Source organism: Dipodomys ordii, unplaced genomic scaffold (assembly GCF_000151885.1).
Source record: "Dipodomys ordii isolate 6190 unplaced genomic scaffold, Dord_2.0 Scaffold80, whole genome shotgun sequence".
NCBI lineage: Eukaryota > Metazoa > Chordata > Mammalia > Rodentia > Heteromyidae > Dipodomys > Dipodomys ordii.
The window spans coordinates 970,993-976,992 of NW_012267296.1; the positions used below are offsets into that span (position 1 = coordinate 970,993).

At 45.6% G+C, this 6,000-nt stretch overlaps 1 pseudogene across 1 annotated transcript in view; it reads right to left on the bottom strand.

The window, feature by feature from the left end:
* Positions 1 to 5,104, bottom strand: part of LOC105992132 — a 68,969-nt pseudogene extending 63,865 nt beyond the window's left edge. The window contains exons 1-4 of the transcript XR_001175387.1: positions 5,051 to 5,104; positions 4,278 to 4,418; positions 2,934 to 3,130; positions 759 to 867 (exon numbers count right to left, since the gene is read on the bottom strand). The product of XR_001175387.1 is annotated as a mitogen-activated protein kinase 6-like (transcript). The remainder of the gene's footprint in view (positions 1 to 758; positions 868 to 2,933; positions 3,131 to 4,277; positions 4,419 to 5,050) is intronic.
* Between the last annotated feature and the right edge of the window lie 896 nt (positions 5,105 to 6,000).

Here is a 6,000-nt window from a genome sequence, read left to right on the forward strand (position 1 = left end):
AAGAGAGCAGAGAAAGAAAGCAGAAAAGAACTGAGAGAGCGAGAGAGAGAGCTAGAAAAAGGCAGAGAGAGTGCCTGGGCCTGCACTAGGCCTTATCTAGGGTATGGGCTGGGAAAGTTGTGGCCACATCAAATTCAGATGTGACTTCAGCGGATGCAGATGTGACCTCTTCCAGGTGTCCCAGTTGCCTAGGTAATGCAGGTACTGGGTGGAGACTTTGCTGAAAGGAGGATGGAGTCAGCTTGCCATCCAGGGGCGGACCTTACAGTGGGCACCCACACTCAGTCCATTTTACTATAGTCCAGAAATACAAGGAAAATTTAAAACAAACTCTGCAGACATAGCAAACCAATCCCAGGCACCTCGTGTCTTTTAAGTGAGCCAGTTCCTTGTACATGCCTTTAATCGAGCACAGGGGTCAAGATGACCTTTGAGCTTTACTGTCAGCTCCAAATGGCTCCCAATATCATCCCCCCTGTCTTTGTTTAAAGAAGCGAACCCGCCTGTCTTAGGTTGGGTGGATCACCTTGTCTGCCTTCCCCATCATCGGGAACTTCTTTAGAGGGAACCTGAAGGTCCTGTTTTAGTTTGGTCAGACTGACACCCCCTCTTATCCATTTCTGGCTGTGATTCCTCTCAGGGGAAATTCATTCACTTGGAGCTTGATCTTATGTAACTGGCTGGCTAAGCTCATAAGAGTTTTGTAGTGCACGTATAATGCAAGTAAGGCATAGAAAAACCATCAGCAAACGCATTACCAGGCCAAGCAATGTCATTAGCAGTCCTTTAACATTAGTCAAGGATGGGATAGCAGTCTTTGCCACTTTATAGTCCAGAGGTTGGGCTTGTTCTAATCCAGCTATTTGCCTGTGGGTTTGAAAAGATCTGAACTGGAAGTATAACAAAAGGTGGTTGTTTAACAATAACTATGGATTTAATAATGCTGATATACAAGCAATTAGTAAAAGAACAATTAGAGCAGGTAACATTAAAATAATTAGCTCCTACAGAAATATTAAACAGTCCGTACATAATGACATAAGGTAGTGATCAAAATGGAGGTCAGACCACCAGGTCGAAGGGATAGCTTCTCTTGTGGTGCTATTGATGATTTCTGCATTGCAAGCGATGATCACTGCCCTAGTCACTCATTGAGGTTGATGCAGATTTCCTAGGGACATTGCCGGGACTGGGAGGGTCAGGACAGCCAACAGCTGAAGTATTGCCATCTGCAATTGTTAGAGAACACAAGAGCTTCTCAAGGGCTGGTTGCCCTTGGGGATGGTTAGTAATTATCTTTTTGGCTTTTCTCTTTTAAACACAAGCCTTCAACACCATAGCCGTTTTTCTTTTCTTGTTGGTTAGCTTATCCTTGGGCATCCTCCTGTATAGAGGAAATGGGTAAAAATTTAAGGTTCCTGGCAGGGATCCAAATGGGGACTGTGGGAAAAACGCATCCAAATCCCCTGCCCATAGTAACTAGGGGTCAGGTCCTCTCCATTGTTGTGTAAGGGGGTCCTTCCACCTGACTTTCACTTAGGGCTTAGGGTTTAGTTGCCCCCAGTGTTTCTAAAATCTGGATTCAGTTGCTCCTTTTGAAAAATTTAAAATGTTAATGGAAAACAAAGCTATCTGTAACTATGTATGAGGGCTTACTTCCATTTTTTGTTTACTAGGTTATCAGAATACAAATTAAAGAGTTTTTGAATGTCCTGAAGGGCCATAATTATAGCCAGCATTTCTTTATATTGTGCTGACCCTTGACAAGGTTGAAATCTTTGTTGTCTTGGGGTCTTTTGTTGCTCCTCAAAGGCTGCATATGCAGAGCCTGCTTTACCTCCATCAGTAAAACATGGAGGCACTAGGGATAGGCATAGGAGAAAATAGAGATGGCATTTTGAGGGGAAGTCGCCATAAAATGACAGTCCATTTGGATGGCCCATAATGGCAATCAATTTGGCCTAGAAACCCTTCTAAGGAAAGAGCAAGACGAGCATTGGCTTGAGTAAGCCACTTAACGTCTGCCATCCAAAAAGGAAAAATAATGGAGTGAAGGTCAAGGCCATAATGCCTTTGGAATTGGGTCCTTCCCTTGACGATAGCATCTGCAAGTTGGTCTGCTTGACAGTACACCCGAGGTGTGCCCACTAGGTGAATATGAACCCACTCTAATAGCTCCCCACTTTGAGTTAAAACTGCAGAAATTAATGTGACACCTGCAAACAACCAAAGGGAAATGGGCTCAAAAATAGAATACCTCTTCAGGGAAACTTCATCCAGGGCTTTTTGGAATTGCAAAAATATTGTCCAATGACTGTCTGTAATTGTAATAACTTCTTGGGGTGTCCTGTCTTTTAGTAGGGCAAATAAGGCCACAAGACTATCTTTAGGGACAGGAACCCATGGCAACCGCCAATTGATTTCTCCTAAAAGACTCTGAAGTTGGGTTAAGGTTAGAGAGGCTGGAATAACCAACAAAGGCTTAAGGGGGCTGGCCTGTGTCAAGGTAAGGTGGGTCCCAAGCACTTTGAAAGGAGGTACCTTTTGAATTTTATTGAGGGCTATGGTAAAACCCCCCTTTTTTAATATGATGAGAACCTGGGTCAGAAGGCCCTCCAGGCGGCCCGGGTCTTCGTGCCCCAAAATAATATCATCCATGTAGGCATAGGCAAGGGAGGTATCTGAACCCAGCACAGGCCCTAAAAGTGTGGCCAAGTATTGTTGGCAAAAGGCCAGGCTATTGGCCATTCCCTGTGGCAGCACCGTCCATTCAAACTTCCAATCAGGCTGGGAAAAATTAAGACAAGGGATGGAGAAAGCAAACTTCTTGCAGTCATCTGGATGCAGAGGGATAGAAAAAAAAACCCAACAATCTTTAATATCAATCACAACCAAGGTATATTCTGTAAGTATAGCAGGAGTCCAGGACATACCTCTTAGGGGCGTTTCTACTAGCTCCATCCTTTCGTGTGTTCCAAGGACTCAGAGAAGGGCATATGTGCCCAAGGTTTATCAGTTCCTTCACCAAAAGGTGGAGGGCTACAAGTTTAGGTTTGGTCAATGGCCACTGCTCCACCCAGATTGGGCTTCCTGGCTTCCACCTAATAGGAGGTACTCGGAGGGCAGTGGCCTTTAGGATTGGGGGTGCACCTGAGCGGGTTCCCTATGTTCTTCTCTGTAATTATGAAAGTTAAAAAAATCCTTTTCTTTAACTCGCTCTAGATCCTGTTTAAGCCTTTGTGCTTCTTCCCCATCCAGGATATCATCATAGGATGTTTGATGGTCTGTAGTGACCACAGCATCCATTTGTCTTAGCATGTCTTGCCCTAGTAAGTTGGCAGTGAGGACCTTTGCCACTAAAGGGTGTATCTTTCCCTGTTCTCTATCTGGGCTATTCCATTTCATAAGGGCAACCATCTCTTTGGACTGGGAGTTGCCCCCTACCCCCAATATTGGGGGCCCAGGTGCAAGCTTCCAGTCCAAGGGCACTTCCTCCTCCCTGAGTATGATTTGATCTGCCCCCGTGTCAATTAAGCAGTGAAACCTCTTTCCACCTATGAGAATACTCATTTTAGGGCAAAGTCCTTCCAACTGGGGGATGGTCCAATGGGGCAGGGTCGTCCTGCCACAAGGCTGCCTGGGCCTCACAGCAGAGGGTTTCCTCCTTGAGTTAATGGGGCTGGAGGATGCTCCTCCCCTAGTTTAAAGGCTTCCCATCTAAATCAAAATTGGATGGACAATCTTTTTTCCAATGGTACCCTTCCTGAACCTGGGGCAGGGTGTAAGGGGGCTATTCCCCCCCCCGGCCGGTTGGCAGGGTATTGTTGTAAACAGTCCCCTCTCAATGTACCCCTCCTGCCCACATTTAAAATAAGTCCCTCTCCCCAATGGTCATGGGGTTCCTCGGCCCTGGGCTGCCAGCGCCTGGGTAATAGCCTCAGTCATTGCTGATGTCTGAGCCTGTAAATCTAAAGCTAGTGATTAGGACTTGTGCTGTTGCCTTCCCACATCCTGTGAGGCCACCACCCATCTGCTCAGGGAACTCTCTCTCAATCCTGAGCAGTCCCTGCGGTGGTCTGTATTCATCCCTTCCCAGACCAGCAACTTTACAAACTCATCTCGGAGGTTCCCTGCTGGCAGCTTTTAGTGAACACTCTGTTGGACTCGGTCTATAAAATCCAGTAGAGGCTCACCTGGTTTTTGTCTCACCCCTGCTATGGGGGACTCAGTAGGCCCATCATCCAGTTTGTACAATGCAGCAATCCTGCCTGCCTCACCTGGTCATGGTACAGGCCAGTTATTGTGGCCTGTTGGATGCCAGTGGAGTACCCATCCCCCGTCCCTGTTAACATGGCATAACTAATAGGTATCGCAGGTTGAGCCTGCTGGTTATTCTCTGCTTGCACTCTGCATTCCTCCTTAAAGAAAGCACACCATTTAATAAACTGAGAACTGGTGAGGAGGGCTTTGGCCACTTCCAGCCAAGTGATAAGCCGTGTCCTGTAATAGGGTCTGGGCCCAAGCAGAGTTTGGGCCATCCTCCACCACCGCCTTGCAGAGCTCTTTAAGATCCTTAGCTTCCTATGGATACCATTCCAAGGGCCTGTTAGCTCCTGGTGCCAGATTGACTGGATACGCTTGGGGACGGGAATCCTGTGGCCTAGGGTCCAGACTCTCGGGTGGCCCTTCCCTTCCAGGGTAGGCCTCTGAGTAGGTTACTTCCCCAGCCTTTGGTCCCTCCATGGAAGTTTGGTAGGGGTCCGGGTCTTGCAAGTCCCTCTCACAGGTCGCGAAGGGTACCCTACCTCCCCCCCAATCAGGGGAATATGTAGGGGGCCTACGACCATCAGGGGCATATGAGTCAGAGGGAGTAACTTTCACCCTCATTTTGGACTTCCACTGTGCATGTTTCAGTGCATTCTCGGTTGAATTTGATTCATTCCTTTTCCTTCTCACTTCCCAAGTCCTCCTTTACTTTCTCTAGGCCTAATGTTGCCTCCTCCTCCTCCTTCTGTGAGATACCATTACCCATACTAAGGGTTTCACTTACCCTGAGAGACCGCCTAGCCTCAGCCGGTATCTTTTCCTTTTGAGCCCTCCCCATGTTAAGCACCAGATGTCAGGTCTTTGTCAGTCCCACAAAAGATGGATGGGGTCTGAGGAAAGGTAAGTGCGGCCGCTCGCCCATTTCCCAGCCTCCCCTACCCGGGAGACAATCAGATGCAGCAGGGAGTCAAGTCAAGCAGGAAAACTCATTTATTAACACAGAGCAAACCCTTTTTAAAGCAAAGAAGCGTGGGTGGCATGGCAGGGGAGGAAAAGGAACCAATCACTGTAAAGGTCACACCCTATCATGCACCTGAGCTTCCACGGGCTGGTTACGCACTGAACGTAAAGCAAATTGGGCTCTGCCCACTCAACTCCCTCTCAATGCCATCTTTGTTGCCCATGTGCTCTACATGTGTGAATGGTTAGAGTCCTGTTTAATTTATCATGTCAATACGTAATTTTTTCTTTTACCATCTATTGTGTTTACTTGCAGATAAGACAATATTTGTAAATTTCCATAGCTGACCTATAATTTTCTGGACTACAAAATTCAAGCTGACCCAGAATATCTGACCCTCCTGCCTTAACTGTATCAATGTTTGGATTATGGATATGCACCATGCTTTTATTTTATTCTTTATAATTCTTTATATATTATGGAATGAATGGGTTTCCAAAATTAAATTAGTACTCTATACATAATATTTTCAGATGGTAGCTTAAGAAACAAAACAAAATCAAATAATTAAAATATTTGATCACTTTAATATACTGTCCTAGTATCAACCTCATATTAAAATACCCATTTATAAATAAAAAATTAAAAATAAGAAAAGAAATATCCAATAGTGAATATATTACCCACAATTTTTTTATATTCTTTTAACATTCATTTTATTGTTATAATTCTAAATATGGGGCTGGTATTGGGATCATTCTAGCATTATTTCT